General features: G+C 59.5%; 2 long non-coding RNA genes across 4 annotated transcripts; one reads left to right on the top strand and one right to left on the bottom strand.

Annotated features, from left to right (window-relative positions):
• The first annotated feature begins 226 nt into the window (after positions 1-226).
• Positions 227-12,255, top strand: LOC118543303 (uncharacterized). Of its 2 annotated transcripts, XR_004921004.2 has the most exons (4): positions 227-395; positions 1,083-1,298; positions 4,826-4,980; positions 11,630-12,255. It is a non-coding gene; the product is annotated as an uncharacterized LOC118543303 (long non-coding RNA). The 2 variants fall into 2 exon arrangements; XR_013443393.1 differs by lacking the exons at positions 1,083-1,298; positions 4,826-4,980.
• LOC118543302 (uncharacterized) lies at positions 10,650-14,737 on the bottom strand. Of its 2 annotated transcripts, XR_004921002.2 has the most exons (4): positions 14,506-14,737; positions 12,781-12,901; positions 11,685-12,201; positions 10,650-11,586 (listed from the first exon to the last, which is right to left on the bottom strand). It is a non-coding gene; the product is annotated as an uncharacterized LOC118543302 (long non-coding RNA). The 2 variants fall into 2 exon arrangements; XR_004921001.2 differs by lacking the exon at positions 12,781-12,901 and having other exon boundaries at positions 10,958-11,586; positions 14,506-14,730.
• Positions 14,738-23,111: the final 8,374 nt, after the last annotated feature.

Genomic DNA, 23,111 nt, shown 5'->3' with positions numbered 1-23,111 from the left:
GGGAAGGGGGTAGATCCAGCCCCAGTCCTGACCACACCACCCACTGGTGTGTTGGCCTCTGCCCAGGCCCTCTCCCCAGGCCAATCCCTCCTCAAAGCCAGATTGGCCTGGGAGTCACGTGACAGAAAGTGAGAGCAAGTGGAGAACCCCGCAGGCTGTGGGGGCGACAGCTGGCTGAGTCACACCGTCCAGCTTGGCTTCCTTCTGTTCCTGAAGCACCGCACATCTCTGTCCGCTGTGGCAAGCACCATGTCTCCCTACTTGCTCCCTCAGTTTACTCTTGGGGGGTCTGGGCTCCCTCAGGTGAGGAGGGCAGCTTGCCATGCCAGCCAGGCACTCCACCTGCCCCAGCCAGCCCTCAAGAGCTGGGTGGGCTTCTCCTCACTTGCTGCTCTGTGAGTATAGGCATGGGGGGGCCCCGGGGTGCTGTCCTAGAACCCCAAATCCTCTTTCTTGCAAGCTGGAACTTTCTGCCCAGAGCCCACTGTGCGAATGAGCCTGGCCTTCTGCCTGCGGGTGGGGGCAGCCCCCGTGGATAGCCACTTTGGAACTGGGCCCCCCAGCTGGGAGTGCGGAATCTGGGCCATGCCAGGTGGGGCCCAGGGCACTGGGAAGGGCCTGAAGCTGCAGGTAGTCTTTGTTGGGAGGCCCGGAACACTGAACAAACCTAGTGCAAACCTGGTTAACAAGCCTGTTTGCTCGGCACCAAACACTCAGGGGCTGCTCAGGTATGGACAGGGGCACGCAGGCAGGAGGATGGTCTGGGGGCTCAGGCCCGGGCATGGGGTGCCCTCAGGGCAGCTTGCAGCATCTGACCGATGTGGGCGGGGTACAAGAGCTGACCTCTGCCCCGGGGCCAGACAAGGCTGGATGCCGCTCATGCCCAGGGCTCCCATGAGATCAGGTCGGCCTCAGCCCCGCGGAGTGCTCATCTCTGCTCAGCTTCCCTCCCCTGGGCAGCTTCCCTCACTCTGCCCACAGAGTCTCCGTGCACGGCGGCACTAAGACAGGCAACTGCCAGTAAGTCAGTCTCCCAGCCTCCCTTCCCATCTTGGTCCTGCCCCACCTTACCATCCCTGCAGGGACGGCCGCCCCGCGCTCCTGCCTAGCGCTTGGAGGGGCAGGGCTACCCCTGGCTGCGGAGGAGACCCTCCTGGCTGGGCCTTGGCCTCTACAGCAGCATTGGGCTCCAAATGCCTCAGAGCCCCTGGCACCTCCCAAGTCACATCAGGCTGGCAGCCAGAGGCACAGAGGGCCACGCGGACAGCGGCTACAGCTCTCACTTTGCCACCACGGGGGTACGCCACTCTCGTTCACCCCCCGACCAGCTCCCCCTGAGACCCAGACCCCGACTCCCTGGGGAAGGCGCTCCCGGCATCCTCAGAACTGCCGGTGAGGGTGGGAGGGTGGGCGGTGGCCTCTCCCTCTGGGTGCGCAGCCCCAGCCCCACGTTGACACCTGCGGGGCCGCCCCAGGCTGTGGGGTCTGCATGCAGCTTTGACCCCATGCTGTGCACCTGACTATGCCCCTTGGTCTGGCTCCCGGCGCCTGGGCCCCAGGGATCCACCTTGGGCCCTGCCCTGTCTTGGCACAGGACCCTGCCCCAAGGTCCTCTTGGCCTGTGCTGCCAGAGGCCAGCAAAGCCGCTCATTGGGAGTTCCCCTCCAGATCACACGACTTCCAGGCCTTTGGTAATCTCAGGGGTGAGTTTTATGTGGGGAGGGGCCTTGCTCTCATCATTGCTGCCTTATTTCTGCCCTCCCATTTCTGTGGGGCAGAACCCAAGTCCTTGCCTGTCCCCACACCCCACTGCGTGCCCTCCTGGGGACCCATTCCAGAGAGGGCTCCAGAGCGCCAAGCCCCAGGGTGCCCCATCTCCACAGCCACTGAGCAGGTGGGCAACTGAGCAGACACACTGGCCGGCTGCCAGCCCTCTGAAGCCACTCCCCACCCACCCGCTCACCACTCAGCCCAGGGCCTGTCTGGGTGATGCGGGCAGACCTGGAGTCGCTGGGGTGCCCAGGAAGGTCTGGAGGAGTTGGCAGGCCCTCGGCCCCTTGCCTGACACGTGGGAGAGGGCACGTGGCAGCAGCTGCAGGTGGGACGCCACCTCTCCAGGTCAGCGAGGGGCCTGCACAAAGGACCTGAGGGAGAATGAAAAGCCAGAACATGCTCGTGTGTGTGCATGTGACTTGTGAGCATGAGCATGTGCGTGTGCAAGGCTGCATGTGGGAGAGCATGTCAGCATCCACATGTGTGAGTATGCATGTTCGGGAATATGAGAATGTGAGTGAGCAAGCGTCCAAGTGTGCCTGGGTGGTGTATGCGTGCGTGCATGTGGGTATGCAAGTGTGAGACGAGTGTGCACGCATGTCCGTGCACATGCACAACTAATGTGCACTGGTGTGAATGAGCGCGTTTCTGATGAGCGCGTGAGTATGCATGTGTGAGTCAGTCTGTATTAACAAATGTCTGTGAGTGTGCACATGAGTGTGAGTATGCGGGCGGTCCAGGTTTTACACTGACTTTGGCTTCCAGGGAATTAATTTGGACAGCTGGGGGGCCCAAGACAGTGGCCAAGCTTCGGGGCAGTCCTAAGGCGAGAGTGCCTGGTGCCATGCACAGGAGACCAGGACCCTCAGAGTGGAGCCCTTGGCCAGACGGTGTTGACGGGGAGGTCATAACCAGCCTGGGAGCTGGGCCTGGGCCCTAGGGCTAGAGGACCGGCCCTGGCCCTCTTCTTTTCCTCAGGATAACCAGCAACTCCCAAGGAAAGTGCCCACAGCGCAGGCCTGCCAGGGGCACCCTGACCGCACCCTGCAGCGGTGGCCGCTTTAGTCCCCTGTCCCCAGTGGGCAAACAGAGGCTCCGCTCCCCACCAGGGCCCCCGGGGTTCCCAGCCCAGGGCCTGCGCTGGTCAATGGCCACCGTCGGTAGAACAAATGGGCACCGTGCAGTGTTCTCTGTGAATCTGGGGGTGAGAACAGCTCTGCCAGGTGGGGGGCGGGGGGTTCACATGCACAACACAGGCTCTTGGCACTAGTGGGTGTTTGCAGGCGCTAGTTTAGTTAGCACGAAGAACATTTCAGACCTGAGCTGCCAAGCCTGTGGCTGAGCAGTGCCCAGGGGTGCTGGGAAGAAGGGTCCTGGCCGGGAAAGAACTGCCAGATGGGGGTCATCAGGGTGCCCCCCGCCAGCCTGACTGTGTCTGGGACACACAGGCCTAGGTCCTGTGTGTGCTTGGCTTGCATGCTGAATTCCGAAGCACTGGCTAGGACAGCCGGGCATAGCTCAGGGAGCCTCCCTGTGGCCCAGAACCACCATCACTGACCCCGTACCCCTCCTGGCAGCAAAGCTCCAGACTCTGGGCCAGCCCTGCCCCTCTGGGCCCCAGGGAAGCATCTAGCTTTCATTCGGATGTCCCCCCTGACGGTGCCCGCTCGCCCACCTTGCTCACGGCTCTTCCAGCGCGGGGCGGGGGCTGGAAGCCGGGTGCGGCTGGCTCCGTTGGCGTTTTTGGAAAACGGCCGCTCCAGGCAGGGAGGGCCTAGCCCATGTTCCCAGCAGGGTTGTCTGGCTGGGGGGTCTGCGCCTCGCCCCTGCGCCCCCCAGTTCTTAGCTCCCCCCCCCCCCCCCCCCCGCGCAGCCTTTCTTGCCTGGCGGGCCCCTGGCCGCCGCCACCCGCCTCGGGGTGCGAGATTTCACAGTGGCGTTCTCCTTGCCAGTTTGTGTCTCACGTAGGGGATGTTTCCATTTTTACAGCAGAAAGCAGCGATTCCAAGCGCCTCAGCCACAGCCAGAGTGCGGCAGCCCCCCGGGGAGCTGCTGCCACGTCAGGTGCTTTGGGGGGAGCAGGCTGCTCTGCCAGCCATGGCCCTAATTGCTGTCACTCAGGGAGCCGGCTCCAGCCTGGGGCGGCACAGAGTGACAAGGACCACACGGGTGGGCAGGAGCCTGAGGAAGGGTCTCCGGGGTAGGCACAGCTGCTGGGGGCGGGGCAGGAGCTGTGCCTGCAGGACACACGTCCTATGGGGTGGGCGACAGCCCCAGGTTGAGCGGGCATCAGCCCAGGGGGGTTGGAATCCGGGCATTGCTCCCGCCAGTCTCGTGACCCCGGGCTCGGAGCCTGACCCTCGTAGCTTGTCCCAGGGCTGCTGGTGGAGGGACCGAGGTGGCTGGCTGTGGCTCCGTCACCTCCCGCCCTTGCTTGGGGCTGGGCTCCCAGGAACCGCTGGAGCACAACGAGGACTGTTAGGAAGGTTTTCCCAGAAATCTTTGCTGCCCACGGCACAGCAGGTCCGTGGGCTTGATGTCCAGAGGTCTCATGAGCCAGCGTGAACTCCACTCTGCCCCTGAGGCTTAGAAGGGAAAAGGACAGAAAGGGGGCAAACTGCATGCTCTGCGATTTACAACAAAATGATAAGCATTCTTGGGAAACAGGAGGAGGATTTGGCTCTACGTCATCAGAGCTGTGCACCTTAAAAGAATAGGGTGCTGTTGGGCCCATCACATCGGTGGCTGGGGCAGGGGGACACAACAGTTCTGAAGGAGCATCGCTGACCTGGAAGCTCTGGGGGCATCACCAGCTCTGCAGTCCCGCAGGGAATGGGGTGGGAGGCAGTGGGTCCCGGCCCAGGGGGAGGCTGGGCGAGTTGCCGGACTGTGCCTTCCCCTGATCCACGCCCGACCACTGGAATGTCTCCAGAGGCTCCAGGCAAGGAGCGGAGGGTAAACTGAGACATGGAGGGCCCAGGGTGGGCACAGGCTGTGGGTTGGCATGAGGAGGAGTGTCCAGCTGGGCCCTGCACCTTCTGTCTATCTGCAGGGCATGATGGAGATCAGGACAGCCCGGCTTTGGCTGGTTCCAGGGGCCCAGATCCTGGGTGCATGGCTGGGGCGTTACCTGAGCTGTTGATCTGTAAGGCAAGAGGAATGTCTCGGTGCTCACAGCAGCACCTGTGAGTTCTTATGCATGGCAAGGTGGGTGCAGAAGGGTCCACACACATGGGATCGGGGCCCGAGGGGATGGTGCTGGCCCCGGGTTCCCCAATAGTCCACGATGGCTGTGGAACCGAGTCTAGGGGTAGCTGGGTACAAATCCCACCTCCCGCACAGAGCAGCCCTGCTATCTGGGACCATGCTGCCCTCTGGTCTTGGTTTCCTTCTGGCACCTGATCCTCTGGGTCCAGCTCTGGTACCCCACTGGGGTCATGTGTTGGCAATTTCTGGATTTCCTGTCAATAAACCCACCTACAGCCCCCCTTGTCTTCACACGGAAGGGATCCTGCCATGGATCATGAACCTCACCACGGTTTCTGGCCTTTGTTGGAGATTCTGAGAATTGGGGGTCCCTCTGAGGCCCCATAGAAACTTCTGGCTCCTTGGTCAAGGCCTCCAACCCCCTAGCCTCAATTTCCCCTAATAATGGCACCTAATATCCATGTGGGGGAGAAGATTGTGCTCTTCTGCTCTCTCCAGGCTTCTAGCTTCTGCCGTCCTATGTCTCTGTCCCCAGCAAGCGAGTGGCTCTTCAGGGGGATCCGGGACCTGCTTCACTGGTGGGCAGAGCTGCTATCCTCCAGGGTGGGTGCCCTGTCTTGGGAGTGCCCTCCTTCAGACACAGGAAGTGCCTGTCCTTTCCTAAGTAATAGAATCCATCCCTTGAGTGCTTCCCGGGGCCCACCTACTTCTGCCTGCCCCTGACACCCTGAGCTTGGACTTGGGTATTGGTTGAGGAGGGCCCTGCCCGGCCCTCAGCTCCCTGCAGCCTGGCACTGGGCATGAGTGCCCTGCCAGTGTGGGGGCTGCTTTGGCCTCGGCGCATTTAGGAATCTGTTCCCACGGTGTACCACATGTCTGATGACGTGACGACTTGGGGCAGAGCTCTTCAGAGACTGGTCCTTAGGGCGGCGCCACAGTTTGGATGTCTACATACATGTGCCCACATGCTCACGTGCATGCACACACACTTACGTACATACGTCCACACTTATAGCAGCACACACTAGTTTGCACGTGCGCGCGCGCACACACACACACGTGGTGCTCATGGCAGAGGCCAGATGAGAAATGTTGGCCAGCTAGGGCCTAGGGAAGTCAGGCCTGCTGGCAGGCTGGGGCTGGGCCTTGGACCCTCCGGGTGCCTGAGGAGGGCTCTCTTTGGAGGCAGGGAGCCAATGGGGCCAGGATTTGGATCTGAGCTGGGGACTCGACTCCCAGCTCAGGGCCAGGGGTGTCAGACAAGGCCTTTCACCTGACACATGGGGTCCTGCTACCCGGGGTGCAGGGGACACAGAGGAGGTGCAGCAGGCCTGTGGGGTGCTGTGGGCCACTGCCTGGCACCACGGTCGCGGGCTGGCCGAGGGCCCATGAGCCCAGGAACGGCAGTGTCTGTGGATGAGGCTTGCCTGTGCCTGGGAGGGCACCCGTGCCCAGCAACGCCAAGGGGCTGAGCCCCTGAGTGCCACTGACCACGGTGAGCCCTGGGCTGCAGACTCAAGGACTGCTCCGAGTCAGTCCCCAAAGCCCTTCAGATGCCACTCCAGGATTCCAGGCTCCTCTGCTGTCTACCAAGCCACCCTGTGGGTAAGGAGGCCAGTGAATGGGGCCTCACCTGTGCCCACCAGGCCCATAGACATGACCCCGCTCCCAGAGGGCCACCCGACAGCCGGAGGGGCCTGCACCCCGCTCTCCTGGCTGGTCTCCCTGCATGTGCTGACGGTCGTGTAGGAGCCTCTTCCACTGCCCCTGAGACCCCTCACAGGGACTGACCACCGAGAGGACAGCTCTGGGAGGTCCCCGGGGGCAGCTGGGGTGCCACATGGAGGGAATGGCAGCTTGGCTCTCGCTGTCCCCTGGCCTGTGCTGCCCACTCACACCCCATACCCATGGCTCACACCCAGCTCTGGCCCATAGGCTACCCTATCCCTCAACCTGGGTCCTGAGAGTCGCCCACATCCTCAGTTTCAGCGCACTGGGGCTTCGGGCCCCCCAGTCCACTGCAGGATCTCTTGCTGGCAAACTCGAGCTCCCATCCCATCCTGGGGTGAGGGCAGAAGTGGGGGGGCAGGGGCACACACCCACATCTGTTCCTGCCCTCTCTGCATGAAGACACGTGAGGCCTTCCCTAACACCCCACCCTGCCCTGCACTGCTCTGCATCCACCCCGAACCCCCGCCCTCGGCCCCTCCTGGCCCTGGTGCCCCTGAGCGCCCCAGAGCTGTGCGTCCCAAACCTCCAGTTGGCCTGCTGCTTCTCTGAGGACATGGCTTCCTGGTTAGTACCTGCCCAGTGTCCAGTTAAGCCACTGCCTCGGCCGCTCCTACACCATCCTGCCTGCCACCATCGCGGAGACGGATTCTCTTGTCTGTCAAGCCCAGGATGGGGAGACCCCCAGGGAAATTGAGGCTGTGTAGCTTCCCTGGTAACCACTCTACTCAGCATCCCACGTCCTTGGCCTCAGAGACGTCCTCCACGCTAGACAGATGTGCCAGGGTTCAGGGCTGCTGGGTCCTCCCAGTGTGATGGGCAGTCCGGCTCAGCGTAAGTCCACAGTCACAGGGACGCTGGGCTCAGCGTGCCCCCACAGCCTCCCACCCCCTCACATGGACGCCTCTGCCTGGTAGAGCTCTCAGCACCCTCCCAGCACCCCTGCATGCCCACTGCAGTCTGCGCCACTCTGGGGAGCTGGTGGTCCCAGAGAGGCCCCGGAGCCCAAGGGGGAGGGCTGCTTCCCCACCCTCTACACTCAGGTCGCCCGCTCCTGGGTGAGGGAGAAGCTGGCCCAGAGGGATGGGGCCCACCGCGCCCCTGCACCCCCCCCAGCTAGCTGCCCACAGCTTGTGACACCCCCTTCCATTGTCCCTGTTGTCATGAGCTGTTTTAAATCTAGGTTTTATGATTATTCTGCTCTGGCAAAGCCAACAGACCAGGAGATGATTGTCATTGAGAAGATAGTGGGTTACTCACAGATCCTAAGAGGAGGGGGCATGCCAAGCTCCAGGGAGCCACAGGGCAAGGTGGGTCGGCAGGCGGCTTGGGAGAGGGACACTGTGGGCAGGAGCCTTTGTTGTGGTTTCTGAGGGAAGGCTGTGGGGCAAGCAACCTAACGACTGGCTAGTTTGAACGGTTTCGGTGCTCTGGGCCATAGGGGCTGTCCCTGGTTGTCTGCTACGTGGCCCTGGGTGATTAGGACACGTAGGCAGTGGCCCAAAGTGTGGAAGCCATGGAGGAGGTGGTTGGGAGTGGACTCTGGATTGGTTGGTTTGTCTGTGGAATGTGCACTTGAGGATGAGTTGTTGGCTCTCTAGGGATTGGCTAAGCCTGGCAGGGGCAGTCCCTCCAGGGGCAGCAAGGACCTGAGATGTCAGAGCACCAGAACACAGAAAATAAAAGGCATGGTTAACAGTGTACGAGCTGGGCAGGCCCAGAGCAAGGGGGATGGCCCCTAGCAAACCCCCTTGTCTGCAGAGGAATCCCAGGGCCCACCCTCCATGCCTGCCCCACGGAGCCATCTAGGCCTGTCACCCACTAGAGTCCCTGGGACCCAGAGATCTGCCTGGGTGGGGATGGGCAGAGCCCCAAGAAGACTGGCCCTTTGTCCCAGGCTGGGTCCCTCTTGGGAGCCCATCTTCACATGGCTCTTGTGGCCTTTCATTACAATTTTTGTTTGGGGAAAACTTAAGAGTATGAGAAGGGGGAGCCATCCCTTTTGGAGGGGACCTCTCAGACATGGGCATTTTCTCTTTCCCGTTCTCTGGCGTTATCCCCTGGGAAAGCCCTCTCTACCCCATTAGCCGCGGTGGCCTCGAGTCCAGGCCCTCAGGAGGTAAGTCCTGGCTTGTCCTGCTGCTTCCCTCTCGACACTACCTGCCTGGCACTCCTTCGCCAATTCTGCTGGCTTTGTCCCTGTCCGAGGACATCTGCCTTCCAGAAGGACAATGTGAAACACCAACATCATTCATGACTGGTGCTGGGTCTTGCTTCAGTCGTCCAGTTTAATGGGCCCCATTTTATGCTCTTTTCTTCCCCTTCCCTTTTTTTTTTTTATAACTAAAATGATCCATTTATTGAGTTAAAGATTGCATATTCAGGACATTCACTCGTTAGGTGATGCTGCATAGTAAATCTTAGAATGAACCAGAGACCTATTTTTATATATTAAAAAAAATTCAATAGCATATAGATTTATAATGTTGGGGAGGAAAGGTTTGGAGGGGAAATATTCTTTTTTTTCCCTTTAATGTCATAAAATATATGTAGCATGAAATTTACCATTTTAATCATTTTTAAATGTCCAGTTCAATGGCATTAAGCACATCCACATTGTTGTGCAACCATCCCCACCAGCCCTTCTGGAACTCTTCATCTTCCTAAACGGAAGCTCTGTTCCCATTAAACACAACTCCCCAGTCCCCACCCCAGCCCCTGGCAACCCCCATTGGCTCTCTGTCTCTATGAATCTGATGGCTTCAGGGACCTCACGGAAGTGGAGTCCGACAGTATTTGTCCTTTTGTGTCTGGCCTGTTTCACCCCTCTGCTTTATAACCTTTTCCTGCCTGGCATTCTGGCTTTCTGTGTTCCGCAGCAATGGGTGGTAAGCTGGATAGATGTCCTGTTCTTGATTCTCAGGGCTTGAGTCCCGGTTTTCAAAAATACACTTGACCCTCTGGCTCTGCAATTATCAGGTGCTTGTGTGGCAACAATACTTGTCACTTCCTAACATGCAGACCCCTGGGCTCCGTGCCCCTCCAGCCTATCCCCTGAGTTAGAAGGACGTCAGCACTGGCTCCGTGAGTGGGTGTTCTTGCGGGCCCAAGAGCACCCAGGCTCTGATGGGACACCCCAGGGCCCAGGGAAGTGTTTCAGGACAGTGGGAGTGAAGACTTCATGGCTCCCGGGATGGCCTCAGGACCACAGGGATGAGCTGGTTCTGGGACACAGGAGCTCAGGATGCAGAGTGCCTGGGAGGCCCCTCCCAGCCCCTGTTGCCACTTCCCTCCATGGTCAGTCTTCCTGGCTGGCTGATCCCCAAGTTGGTCCTGTGGCCCCAGGCTTAGACCTCTCAAACTCCTTCCAGGGAGAAAGAGGATCCCCCTCCTGCTTACATTTGAAAAATTCCAAGAAGGCATCTTGATCAGCCTGGCTCAAGTCATGTAACTCTCCTTCCATCCAATCACTGTGATGTGGCTAGGAGGGGGTCCTGGGGTTGTCCCCGCCTGGGCCTTGGGCCCACCCTGATGCCTGGGGTATCAGCCAGCCCAACAGCAATGTACCCTGCAGAGCTGTCAGCCTCACTCGGAGTTGGGCTCTGAGATGAGAGTGGACAACCTGAACCAGCAGCCTTGTGGGGACTTGAACCTGGGCTCTGTAATTCCAGGTGGAGAAACCGAGGTCCAGGTCAGGGGCAGACTCACTGGGGTCACAGAGAAAGCTGTGTCAAGTCACAGTGTGACTGTGTGCCCCTCTACTATACTACACCCTCTCTTCCAGGAAGCCTTCCTGGCTTGGCCTAGCTGGGCCTGGGGTGGTCACACCAGATGTCCCACTCTGCAGCTGTCTCCAGTGTCCAGAACAGGACAAGTGCTAGCTGCACAGTTCCCGGGTTCAGTTGGCATACCCCCATGCCCGGGATGTCTGTGGAGTTCATGATTACGGCTTAATAGTTGTGGCTGGGCTCTCTCCCCTGCCACTCTTTGACTTTCACCCAGCCACACACCAGCTCTCCTGGGTCCCCACTGATTTCCCGGCAGACGTGATTTTTCAGCTGGGACCTGCTCATGTGTGGGATGGGCCTGGCCTCAACTTTGCCATCAGCAACGGGCCGGGCACCCTGAACCACATGGGCCCCGAGCCTGCAGGACAGGCCAGACCCTGTGCCTCCCGCTGTTGAGTGGCCCGGAGTCTCCTCATGATAGGCAATGCAGCATCTCTTTTGTGAATTATGAACATTTGTAAGTGTTTATGGAGGCCCGGCGAGATTCTGGCCTGTGCAGTTGACGATTTGGGGATGGAGGGGGCATGTGGAAATGACAAGTCTTATAAATGGGAACCCACTGAAACGCCCCGTTAGGGAGATTTACTCCAATCCTTAAATATTGGAGATTAATTTTTTGAAAACATCTATAAAATAAGAGATTTATACCTAAAACAATACCATACACCATGACAGGATGGGATTAGAGTCAATTTATTTGTGTATTAGTCAAAAACTCAATTTCATATATTGTGCAGAAAAATTAAAACCCTTTCTGTATTTATTACAAATTAGGCATTCTCCATATATGGAGATAAATAATTGATAGCATTACAAATACTTAATCTAGAAAATATTTGTTAGGAACAGACAACTCATTTTTCACATGTTTCGTTGAGGACAATATTGCACACTTTAAAAAATTAATGACGACTTCTTGCGAGAAAAAAAAAAAAAGTCTACATCCTAATTCTTTTGTTTAGCGTCATGGTCTAGCCAAGGAAATGAGGCTGGGCAGTAGGACAAGAGTGTGGGGTCAGGCCGCCACTCCGTGACCTTGGCCGCGGATGGGTGGGAGAGTCTCTGGCGTCCGGCACTCAGAGCCCCGACCCTGGGAAGGTGCATTTGGAGAGTGTTAACATATTGTTTTTCAGATGCTGCCCACACTCTCCTTGGCCTGTAATTTAAAAATAAGTGTTTCTGACTTACTCTCTGAGAAAGCACCATTTGAGGATGGACTTGCTGAGCCAAGAAATCAACGCTTTGCGGACTCGCGGCCCAGAGAATCACAGAGTTGAATTATCCAGGCCCCCAGCTTGGGTCACAGGCTCTGTTCCGGAAGGAAGGAGGGTCTCATGGATGGTGGGAAGCAGGTGCTTGCCTGGGGCCAGTGGCCTCACCCAGGACAGGTGACCCCCCCCATCACATGCTCTTCCTGCCACGGGAGCTCCCAGCCTCCACCTGAGCTCCGCCTGGGGCCCATCTTACCCTGGGCTCCACCTGACCTCTTCTCAGAGCTGGTGCCACCCACCCATCACCCCAGCCCAGGCCTGCGATGGAGGAGATGAGAAGAACCAAGAGGGGCATTCGGGATCCGTGCCCTTGTCCATGACCTCTGTCCTCTGCCCTCTGTCCTCACTGTGAGCTTTGGAGGCTGCGCTGGCGCAAGGTGGGAGCTGACGGCGGTGCCCTGCAGGTCCTTGACGCCCTTGGGCCCCTGGGAGCACTAGGGATTGAACAAATAAAGCCATGTTTATTAAAATATAAATTTGGTGCCTAACGGAAGTGCTCTTTCTATACATAGAAAAAAAGGTTTAAAATAAAAACAAAACAGTTTTAAAGGCACCATGGCATTAATTATTCATCTCTTGCTAATGAAAACATGCCTTTGCAGACGGCACGGCACCCCCCTCTCATGGGGGTCTCGGGGCTCCTTGATAAGCCTGGCCTGAGGGTAGGGAGTTGGGTGCTTCAGGCGATGGGCCTCTGTGTGGCAGACCCCATGGGGCCAGGGCCGGTGGCTCTGAGCTTCAGTGTCCCCTTGTGTAAAATGGGGTGACCATGGTACCCCCTTGAGGCTGTTCAGTGTGTGTCAGGCGAAAGCTGCACTAGGACGTGGGACCCAACAGGGGACAAAGGACATAGACTGGCCTGGAGGAGTGAGCAGTGGGTGCTGGTCAAGACTGGGGGCCAGTCCACACGCATCCCTGGCTTCTATGGTCAGGTCAGGGGAGCAGGGTAGCATCTGATGTGGAGAAAGGAGGAGAGAGCAGGGAGGGGGTTGGCTGGGTGGCAGAGGCCCCACCTGGAGGAGGGAAACAGGGATGAAGGCTGGTAGGGTCATCCTGATGAGATGATTCAGTGCAGGGGGCAGCTGGGTGGACACGCCGGCGAGTCAGCCCCCCCGGGCGCATAGGCCGCCGCTCCTGAGGGAGAGACCAACCAAACTGGGGACGTAGCTCAGGCTCTTCCCTATCTTACAGAGCGATCAGCACCCACCCTGGCAAGGCCCGGCGACAGTGGTTGCACACCTGGCCTGCCCCAGTCAAGTCCCCTCTCTCGGGCTCACTTTCACGGGCCTCACGTCTGCAGAGATTGGCTGTCCCACCATCTCGGACATCTGCCTGGGAGGGAGGGTTCTGCCCTTGACTCCTCAGGGCACCTCAGACCCTGCTTGTCCCCCTGATCCTGTGTCTGGTGAGGAGCCCACCCAGTGGCTGACCCTTCTATCAGTCAGGCTGGGCAAGTGATGCTGGTGAAACAAATAGTCCCAAATCTTAAAGCGGCAGAGGAGGATTTCCTGTTTACACTGAATGCCGCAACACTTGGTGGAGGGACCCGGTTCTAAGTCACTTGCTGACCCAGGCGGATGGGCAGCTACCGAACGGGGATGTCGCTGGCTTCTGGGCAGAGGGAGAGAGGGAGAGAATCTGTAGTCTTTAACCAGCCTGGATGTGCCCTACCCCACTCCTGCCCGCAGTCCATTGGCCAGAACCAGCCACATGCCACCAGGTGCAAAGGGGTGGGCTCCTGCGGCCGAAAGGCGCCGATGGGAAACACTTGGGGAGCAGTGACAAGACCTCGCACCCCCAGCTTCCACTTCCCTGGGGGCCGCACAGCCTACCCTGCCCACTGTGTGCAGCGGGGCACTGGTGCCGGGAAGCCCTGGCTGTCCTGCGGTGGCCAACGAGCACTGACAGGGACCTCAAACAAAGCTGGGTGCAGGGGCCCTAAACGGAGCCCCCCCCACCCATGGGACCCTGGAGCTTTTGGCTCCTGTCATCACCTGGGGCAATCCCCAGGTGGGCCTGAGGCATTTGCTCCTTTTTTTCATTCATTCATTCACTCATTCATCCATTGTTCATTCACAAACACCCCAGAGGCATCGCTCCATCCCCCGCCTGGGGCCAGGCAACTTGGGCTCACACTTGGCACTTGGCAGGTAGATCTCCCTGGAACTCAGAGGAGCCTGATCCCCGTCAGTCACCCCCGCCAGGTCAAGGGGTCTGGGGGCCCAGAGGAGCATCTCAGAGCTGCAGTGCCAGCCACGGGTGGGGCGCAGGTGGTATGCAGGACTACAGCTCCCTGTGGAAATTAGCTGTGCCCTCAGGCAGCAGTGGAGGGGGACCCCAGCAGGGGCCTTTGAAGCTCTGCCAGCCCCTGGAGCAGGCGGGGGAGGGAGAGAGGGGCTGCTGGGAGAAGGCTGCCCGGCTCTGTCTTGGTCGGCAAGGCTATCCCTGTTCTGGCCGCACCGCACCCCCCCCTCACTGGGGCAGGCGTGGCTTGGTGCCTGTGACCTGCTGCGTGTTAGAGAGGACCTGGCTCCAGGGTTCATATGCTGGATGTCTCCCAAGGGAAGCTGGCCCCAAGCGGGGCCTGGCCCCGGGATGGCCTGGCTCGGCTCACAGAGGCATGTGGAAAGCTGGCCCGGATGCCTTGGCCTGCTTTCAGCCTGCGAGTGGGTGAGGGTAGGCAGTCTGGCTCAATCCCCCCCCCCCCCCCCAGCCTCCCCGTCGCCAACAGGTCTGACCTCGCTGGAAATATTGCTCAGCTCAGTATGGATTTCCTGTCTTCACCGAAGTTGCTGTGAGCGCGGCCGGTGCAGTTGCTGAGTGCACGCCGGCCTGGGGATGTTTTTCTGTTGTGGTTGGGGAGGGCCAAGTGAGCCTGAGCTGCCCAGAACTCTGGCTTCTCCTCCTGCCTGTGGTGGCTCCTCACCTGGCATGGGCACTGGACCCTGCCCTGGGGTGCGGGCAGCTGTCCAGCCAGACCCCTCCCCAGCTAGGACCCTCTGCCCATTCTGCAGGGCACCACCCCAAGAGCCTTTCTAGAGCTGGAGTGACTGGGACAAAATCTCCGAGCTCTGCACACATTTGACCTCATGTGGGGGACAGTATGGTGGCAATGGGTCCAGAGAGGGGTCATCAGTCACTCGGCATCAAGCAGCCAGGCCCTGGGAGAAGTGCACACTCTGGTCCTTGATCCCCTCCCCCCATCGCGCTGGGTAGAGAGTTGGGGCCGGGGGGCTGGATGGGGAAGGGGAAGATGCCAGGTAGAGACAAAGGTAGGGGTGCAGGCACAGGAGGACAGATGTTATGACCTCCCGGGTAGACACATTAGCACTCACACATGCCCACTCATGTAGACACACACACAGATGTGTATCCACATGCACACCCCCCCACACCCCCCACGTGTCCTGTTCACAGTTGCACACTCAGAACTCATTGTTGGGCCTGTGGTGAGGAAAGCAGGGGCCCTGGGCATGCAGGGCCAGGTGCTGCAGTGATAATTGGTCCCGGGTCGCCGTGCCTGGCTCACCCTCCCCAAAGCCAAAGGGCAGCTGCAGCCCATCTCTGGGAGGGGGCTCTGCGGCCCTCACCCTCACCGGACAGTGTTTCAGGAGCTGCTAGAAGCTCCCCCTGGCAGGAGCTGTGGGACATGAGACTATGCAGTGTGGTCCCTGAGGCTGAACATCCCCAGGTCCCTGCAAGCCTCCCAGGTTCCCAGATTGCCCAGTATAGCAGCAGGGGGGTGGGGTGAAGTTGCGGAAGGAGGTAATGAGAGATGTAGGTCCAGAGCCATGTTCGGGTGGGAGATAGGGAATGAGACTTCAGGCATAGCTTGGGTCCTGTGAGGGTTTCAGGGACCCAGGCTGCTCCTGGGCGGGATCCATCACTCGCTGGACAAGCTTACCCAAGGTTCCAAGGCTGACTAGGCTGTCCATGGTGGGGGCCAACTGACAGGACACAAAACTTCCAAGGCCCTCAGCCCCAAGCTGCACGGTGAAGAATAACCGCTCGGCCATTAAAACAATTTATTTTGCGCTCCAAGAAACTAACAGCTGTTTATAGTCAGCGTGTCTGAGCCACTCCCTAGGGTGGTGATTCTATTGGATCCAGCCTCCCGTTGGCTTCCTGTATAAGGAACGGCCATGCCAGGCCGAGGGTCAGAATGGGCAGAGGATGCCATGGAGGGCTGGGCCATGTTCCTCCTGGTCACTTCCACGATGCTGAGATGTTTCTGACCCTCAGGTCCACATCTCCTTGGCAGCTATCATGGGTAGTCATTAGGGCCTCTGGACACCCGCCTGAGGGAGTGCTGTGGTAATGCAGAGAGGGAGCACTCTATGGGGTTGATCCTGGGTGCCCATGGTGAGCTTGAGGGGGTCAGGGAGGACCACTGAGGGGGAAGGTATGGGGTGTGGTTGGGCAGTCTGGGAGGCCCCGCTGAGAAGGTGGGCTGGAAGCACAGGCCCAGAGCAGGAGTGAAGGTGTGCCTGGAGAGAGTGCACAGAGAGGGAGTGGGGCTGGGGGACTGGCAAGTGCAAAGGCACAGGGGTAGGCTCCTGTGCCACCCATAAGCTCCTCCCACTCTGCATACCTGTGCCTGTCATGAAGGTCGCATAGTGTTTCCCTCAACTGTGTGCATGCGCAGTAGGTGCTCATAAATACTTGCTGAATTTTAAAATGACAGTCTGGAACAGGGGCTTCTGAGGCATGGGATTGTGCACACTCAGGGTCTCCCACTGCCTGCCTGGAGCCCGGGGCTACTCTCTGGGGGAGCCCAGTATGCAGTGGCCCGGAGGTTATACCCACACCACAAGGACAAGGAGCAGGGTGCCCACTGCCTGGGGACACCTCTGCAGTTCTAGGTCCCCTCCACTTGCCTGTTACACCTGTCTCTGTCCTACTCCCACCCTGCAGGAGTCCTGAGGCTGGGGAGGGGGCTCCTGAGCAGACAGGAGACACACAGGGTGATTCTGGCAGGGACTGAGGTGCCCACAGGCTTCTGGAGGGACAGTGGGTGGGTGTCAGTGGGCCCCAGCACTGCATGGCCAGAAGGCCTGGGAGAGGTGGGGATAGGTCTGAGGCTCACCATGGGGACTCCCAGGTCCAAGTCCACAGTGGCTGAGAAGTCAGCTGCTCCCACCCAGGTCACTAAGGCCCCTCAAAGTCCAGGCCTGACCCTGGGGTGTTCAAAAGAAAGGTTCCAGGAGCGAGCTGAGTGTGGACTCTGGGGCAAGTGGACCAGGGTTCTTGGGTGTTCCTTGTGGCCCAACTTTCAGCCAGAGAGAAGCCAAGGTGTGGGCCGGGAGCCTCCTGAGGGGAGGATGTGGAAGCGAGTCTGGGTGGGGCAGCCACAGTTCTGGGGTCAGCTCTCGGCAACTCAGCCTGACCTTGTGTCCTCCCTGTGTGATGGCCCATGGGCACAGCTGCCCTACAAGGGGCCTGAAGGAGCACAGCAGTGTCCTCTGTGAGTGTCCCTGCCAGGCACCTGGGGAACATTCCCAGTGACTGAAGCTGGGCCTTGGACTGCATGACCACATCACTGGATGGCCCCAGGACCCAGGCAGGACCTGGCAGTGTCTGGGTGCCACAGTCCCACGGTCCCACAGGGTCCACAGCCCCCTGACAGGGTCTGAGTCTGGGTCAGGGGCTGGCTTCATCTCTGGTCTCTCCTTTACTTTGCAGGGGGCCAGAGTGGCCCCTGCAGCTGCCCTCCATGCCCATCTCTGGAGAGGCCTCTGAGCTCTCAGGAGACTCCTGGCTAGCAGTCGCCTGGGTGTGGGCACTTGTGGCTAGGTACCTACTTCCGGTCAAGCCAGCTGCTCCCGCCATGTTCCACTGCTCATTGAAGCAACTTCCCTTGGGGCCAGAATTTGCTGGAGTTTCAGCAGCAGCTTCTGATTTTAATGTTGAGAGAGTTGTGAACAACACACCATGCAACAACGAAGAGTGTGTGAACACACAGAACAGAGCTGGGACTTCGGGGACCTTGGCTTCTGGAGCCTTCTGGGAACAGGTCCTTCCAGGCCACCTTCCCTGCCTGAACTGGGCCCAGGGACTCCACAGTCAAGGTGGGCAAAGCTCTGGGGAAGAGGTCAACACTATAGGTTGAGCACAGTTTCCTGCTTGGGATCAGCCCACAGATGGGAGGGCTAAAAGGTGGGGCCTTCCTTTAGTCGGTTGAGCATCTGCCTTTGGCTCAGGTCATGATCCCCGGGTCCTGGGATCGAGCCCCATGTTGGGATCCCTGCTCAGCGGGGAGCCTGCTTCTCCCTCTGTCGGTGGCTGCCCTGCTTGTGCTCTCTCTCTCAAATAAATAAATAAAATCTTAAAAAAAAAAAAAAGGTGGGGCCCTCCTGCCCACCTCTGTGTTCCAGCACTGAACACCAGTGTGTCTGGAGGTGACAGCACACCCGGTGTGGGCATGAATGGTGCTTCCCAGGGCTGGCTGGGTGGAAGAGAAATCCATCCTGGGGCAACCTATGCCAGGAGCTCAAGCCCTAGGAGCTGGAGTCTCCCCATGGGGACCTGTAAGGAGACCCCTAGCATCCTGGCAAGATTCCCTGGGCTGACAAAGTGTCTGCTGCCGACTGCTGCCGTGGGCTGTGTGGTGATAGGTGGAGGCCTTAGACGAAGGGGACACAGGCTGGAGGAGGGGAGCGACAGACACAGGAACCCCAGAAGAAGATGAATCCGCTGAAATCCCAGCCTGGGCACTGATGGACTAGGCCATGTGTTGGCGTGGCGCTGGGGTCTCCCTCTGTGCACATACGTGCATGAGAGTCTGCATGTGCATGTGGTTTGTGCACCTGTGGTTGGCCTTCCCTGGGTGCAGCCCACAGTGCCCAGTTTTCTCAGTGAGTGTTCATGGCTGTGCTGCAGAGACAAGCTGGCCCAGGGCCTTTGGATGATTCTCTGAAGGCACTGCTGTGAGTCTCATCATTACTTCATTTCACAGACCAGGAAACCGAGGCCCGAGGAGGAGAAGTGACTGCCTCCCCGCAGCAGGAGGCCAACAGAAGGCCAGCCCGATGGCCCCGCTCCATCTCCTCCCCGGCCCCCTCCATGCTCCTCTTGGTGTCTTTATCTGTAGTTTCCCTGGTTACAAAATCACAGTGTTTATTCTTGGTTCTTCCTACTTAAATCTCTCCATTTGGAGGGCAGCATTTCAGGGTCCATGTCCCAAATGTGCCCAGTCACAGGAGTTACCCAGGGTGCCTGCTCAGCTTCAGATCCCCAGACTCGCCAACCCATCCTCCAGTGAGGGGACTGGACCTGCATTTGTAACAAGGACCAGGGCATTCTGTGTCAGGCAGGTAGGGAGAAGGTGGTTGGTGGAGGGAGAAGACTTAAGTCCCATGTGGGCCCCACACCAGCTCTCGAGGAGGAGGAGGGATGGCAGTTTATCGTGGGTCTTCTTGCATCCTGCTGCCCAGGCTGGCTGTCCCACCAGATGCTAACCGTGCACGTTGTCTTGGCCCTGTGCCCATGTGGCCTGAGCTGCGTGTGGAACCTCCCCGAGTCCCTTGGAGGTGTCTGGGCCCTGGACCAAGCCGTGGCCTGAGGAGGGGAGTTCCGGGCAGCCTCCTCGGACCCAGGCTGTCGCCGACACAGCTGGGGTCTACGCCCCTCCCTGCTGCTGCTGCGTGTCTCCCAGGGGCCCGAAGCTATTTCTGCTGCACCGGCCTCTCCGCTCTGCCAGGCTTCGGTGAGCAAAGATTGTGCCGACGCTGACAGAACAGGCCTGCGTGGCGCTCTGTCAGGGAGAAGGCCCAATTAAAAGGGGAGGTGTGGGGGCGTGCCGCAGGCCAGGCCGAGTGCAGGGGGGCCCTTGGGCCCTGCCTGCCCCAGGGCGGCCATACACAGCCTCTGGGCACCGATGGCAGCAGGTGGACTGTATAGCACCGTGGTGACAATGCTGGGTACCAGAGAAGGAGTCTTTCTCCCCAGGTGCCCACCTGGTGCCACACCTGCCCGCCCCCTCAGCCAGTGTGCTGGGTGTACTCTGGGCCCAGGACCTGGGTACACAGACTCCAGCCCAGTGCATAGAGGAGGTGGAGGGCGGGCACAGAGTCCTTGGGCAGGACACGGGAGGACAAGGACCTGCTGTGGGCAGCAGGGGCTGGGGGCCCAGCACCCCTCCCATCCACTCAGCCATTGCTGGGAAAATGCCACGTGATTGCAAACCTTTGTCGGGTGCCCTGTGCCTCCTCATTGCACCCTCTGATGTTCCAGATCAGCTCTGCTTCTGGGCCATGGCCACACGCAGCCAGTGCACCAGCCGGCCTCAGTGACAGAGCCGTAACTGGGGAATTTCCTGGCTAAATGAACAGCTGGCCACAGTACGCAGGCTGGACTGGGTCCTCCTCAGCATCACGGGCTGGCCCACAACTTGGTGTGGCCGGCGTCGTGATGGGGACACGTCGAGAAGGGGAAGGAGAATGTGTTGCTGAGACCCTGGGGCTTAGTGGGGACCCTGGCCAGCCCCTCACTCTCCTCCCTCCGTCCCCCTCCCAAAGGCCCCACATGCTGGAGGGGTCCATGAAGGAGCTCCTCATGGTCTATGGCCCCCCAGCTCAGACCAGGCCTGTCTCAGCCTGCACATGGCCCAGGGAGGGGTCCTCAACCCTGACGCCAGCCATGTGCCTGTGGCCGGTCCCATGGGGACACCCACCCGGATGCAGCGGCTTTCCCCACATGTCACCCTTAGGCCACCCTATCCATGTGCTGAGCTCAGCCCCTGCTGAGGGTGCTCAGGTCCCTGGCTTTGCCCGGCCCACCCTGCCAGCCCCCGAGCCCCCATGGGGGACCAGGAGGAGGGGGTGAGTTGCTGTTGTAAGGACTGAGGACCACCCACACACAGAGCCACAGCAGTGGAGGTCCTGGCTTGGGCAGGAGGGACGTGTGAGGCCCCAGAACCGAGATGGTGTGAGGGAGAGGTCAGGCAAGAACCGCCCCCAGCCCCTTCCCCACAAGGGCATAGGGAAGGAAAAGTTGCCACACGCTGTGGACTGCAGCCCCCCACCCTGGCCCCAGTGGCTTTGCCTACTTCAGGCTGTGGGACGGGCAGGTGGGGTGCACTGTTCCTCCAGTTTGGGCTGCCTGCCTGCTCACAACACCTTATGCCCTTGGGCCCTGAGCCAGCAAGGGCCAGAGTGGCAGGTCTAGGGTCCCCTGAGGCCGGGGGTGTTCTGCCCTCAAAACCTGGCTTTCAGGTCCCTACCCCGACTCCCATATGAGCGTGTCCTCTTATTAGCACTGCTTCGCCAATTTTGCAAGTCAAATCCTGCATTATTGAGCACCTGCTCGGGTCTCCAGCTTGGTATGCAGCCAGCCATGCTAGAGGCCAGCTGGGAGCGAGGAAGGTTTTGTGTCAGGCGTCAGCAGTCACCCATCAAAAGGGCCTGGGGACCCCAGAGGCAGATGAGGCAAACCCTATAGCTTCATCCTTCTACCGGCGTCCGGGGTCACCTCCCTCTGTTCTCAGCCTCACCCTGGCCCTGCTCAGCACCCTTCACCGGGTTTCCTGGGAAGACCCCCACCCCCATCCCTCATAGGCTGCTAGTAAGGGAGCCAGGTGAGGCCATGCACACCTGGCTCAGGTCCCTGCCCTGTCCCATCCCCCAGTGAGGCTCCCCAAGCTCAGGGTAAGCCATCAGCCTCTTGCTCTCCTTTGTTAGTGCCCCGCACAGGCTGTTCCTTCTGCCAGGATGGCCTTCCTGGTGCCTGCATGGCCAGGTGGGGGTGGGGAGGAGGGAGTCCCTCCTTCTACGGGGCCCTCAGGGACTGAGCAGTTGTGACACACATAGAGGAGGATGCTGGCTACCACAGGCTGGCTCTCCACAAGGCCAGGAAAAATTGTTTTTAGTTTCTCCGGCTGGGCTGGGACACCCCCCTCGTCTGGAGAGACAGCTGCTTCTTAGCTCCCCACTGGCTTTCAGCAGTTCTTTGGGAGATGAGGGGCTGCTGGTGTAGGGGCCCTGGATGAGAGCTTTCTTCCATCCAAGATGCATTGGCCCCCACTGCCTCCCCAACTTTTCCTCCTCTGTCCTTTCCTGTCCCCTCCTCCTCATGGTGACAGTGGGTCCCAGTCCCCGAGGGCCACAGGAGAGACCCTGACTGAGACAGACGACTGATTGCATGGCAGGCTGCCATGTCTCAGCCAGCAGGAGGGGGAGCAGACTCAGGGCTGGTGGATACCACGGTCCCCCCTTAGCGGTGCCATGTGTCCTCAATGCCTGGCTCTGGCTCAGGCTGGTCCTGTGGTCCCGGGAAGGTGGATGTTGTTCTAGGTGTCACACTTGTTCTCATCCCTTCTCCAGACCAAGGAAGCCTTTCCAGGAGCATCCGGTGCATGCCCAACACTTGCCTGTCACAGGGAGAAGACAGGGTCACCCTGGGTTACATTTGGAGGGTTTGAGTCAATACCTCACACAACTGGGGCTTTGTCAGCAGTGGGAGGAGCGCTGGGTGAGGGCTCAGACTCCAGGGCTGAGTGGGGATGCAGTCAGGCCTGGCTTCCAGGAGGAGGTGGCCTCAGAGCCTGGTCTTAGAGCATCTGTAGAACTCACTGGGTGGAGGAAACCGGGTGCCAGACACTGTGCTTGCTGTCTGGAATGCCCACGTCAGCCGGCGAGGACACTGAGGTTCTCCCGAGATGCTACCGTGGAGATGGTGGATGCCGGGCGCCCCCTCACGTCGCCCCCACCACCGTTCTCACCCCAGCACATGTCCTATTTCTAGAATGCGGCGCCGGGTGCTTCTATTTGGTGTGTTAATTGGGGTTGGTTTTTACAGAATGAGCCTAATGGGGTGGGAAAATCTGCAAGTCTTCGTGCTCCAGTTAACCTGCGGGTTTGGGGGGCGTTTTGCCTCTTGGGCATGTCAGGGCTGAAGTCATCCAAATCCTCCAGCCTGGACTCAGCATTTGGTGGGGGACTATAGCCTTCCCCGGGCAAGGCAGGAATGGGGACAATAGCACCACTGGGCTGGCATGGGTGGTCACTCCGGGTCCGTTTGGCCCGGGACGTGGCCTTGTGACCAGTTTGTCCCTCTGCAGTTCTGGAGGGGGTCTGTGGTCGGAGTGGGAGAACATGTCCTGGATGATATTGACCCTGGGGATGGGAAAACCATGGTCCCCCAACCAGGATCTGATGGACAGAGCTGGACCTATCGAGCTGAGCAGGGAAGGTGTTATCGATGGACTGAGTGGTGGGTGGAAAGATAGACAGGAGGCTGCTATGCACGGACAGGGCAGCTGGTACCCAGGGAGAGTCCGATCCTGACTGGGGCTAGCCAGTCATGGGAGAGGGGTCCTGGGGTGGGGGTGGGGGACAGAGAGCCAGAG

Source organism: Halichoerus grypus, chromosome 13 (assembly GCF_964656455.1).
Source record: "Halichoerus grypus chromosome 13, mHalGry1.hap1.1, whole genome shotgun sequence".
In the NCBI taxonomy this organism is placed as follows: domain Eukaryota; kingdom Metazoa; phylum Chordata; class Mammalia; order Carnivora; family Phocidae; genus Halichoerus; species Halichoerus grypus.
This window is presented reverse-complemented; position numbering and strand designations above follow the sequence as displayed.